This window comes from Ylistrum balloti, unplaced genomic scaffold (genome assembly GCF_031769215.1).
Source record: "Ylistrum balloti isolate Yb309-2 unplaced genomic scaffold, AGI_CSIRO_Ybal_v1 Utg370522, whole genome shotgun sequence".
Classification (NCBI taxonomy): Eukaryota; Metazoa; Mollusca; class Bivalvia; order Pectinida; family Pectinidae; genus Ylistrum; species Ylistrum balloti.
In genome coordinates, this window is record NW_026782334.1 from 140960 (window position 1) to 142336 (window position 1377).

The following is a 1377-nucleotide window of genomic DNA, read 5'->3' on the forward strand; positions in this document are numbered from 1 at the left end:
GACCTGGACAGAATATCATTAGTCCTTTCAGAGAAGTGGACAGAATACCATCATTAATGCAGGACACCAAGAGACCCTTAAGTGACCTGGACAGAACACCAACAGACCCATCATAATTATGTACACAACACCAATAGACAATTCAGAGGCGTGTAAAGAACATAAATAGACCATTCAGAGATGTGTAAAGAACACCAATAGACCATTCAGAGACGTGTAAAGAACACCAATAGACCATTCAGAGACGTGTAAAGAACACCAACAGACAATTCTGAGATGTGTAAAGAACACCAATAGACAGTCCAGAGATGTGTAAAGCACGCCAATAGACCATTCAGAGACGTGTAAAGAACGTTAATAGACCATTCAGAGACGTGTAAAGAACGTTAATAGACCATTCAGAGACGTGTAAAGAACGTTAATAGACCATTCAGAGACGTGTAAAGAACACCAATAGACCATTCTGTGGTGTGTAAAGAACACCAATAGACAGTTCAGAGACATGTAAAGAACACCAATAGACAGTTCAGAGACATGTAAAGAACGTCAATAGACCATTCAGAGATGTGTAAAGAACACCAACAGACAGTCAAGAGATGTGTAAAGAACACCAATAGACCATTCCGTGATGTGTAAAGAACACCAACAGACAGTTCAGAGATGTGTAAAAAAAACCCCACTAATAGACCATTTAAAGACATGTACAGAACACCAAGAGACCCTTCAGAGACATGTTCACTTCACGAATAAACCATTCACAAACCTGGACAGAATACCAAGAGATCCTCCTGAGACCTGGAAATAACACCAAGAGACCCATTAGAGATATGTACACTACACCAATAGACCCTTCAGAGACGTGAACATAACACAAGGAGTTCCTTCTGAAACGTATACACCCTTTAGAGAGTGTACAGAATACAAAAAGAGACCTTGAAGTGACCTGGCAGAACACTGGTAGAACTTTCAGACAAATGCACACAACATAAATGATTAAACACTTTGAATATGGAGAACGTATTAAGTTCCCTGAGGTTCATTTTACACCAGCTTTATTATAAAGAAGGTATAAAGGGGACTAGAGTTCATTATAAACATGTCCTTCACTAATAACTTAGTTCCTTTATCTCCTAGACTTGTAATATGCATGCATTACTGTAAAGAGTTCAAGTGCCTTGTGTAAGTTCGATGCTGCTCATTATAAATGTGTTAACTGTAGAGATATATAGTTCCATACAAAAATGTTTTAATGTAGAAAACTAATTTCTTACTCCCCTCATACTTTGATGTAAATACTTGCTTATCTCCCCTTAATCTTGTTGCCTGTGTTTATTAACAGGATCCATGGTAATGAAATAAGAACTACAAACAAAGCAA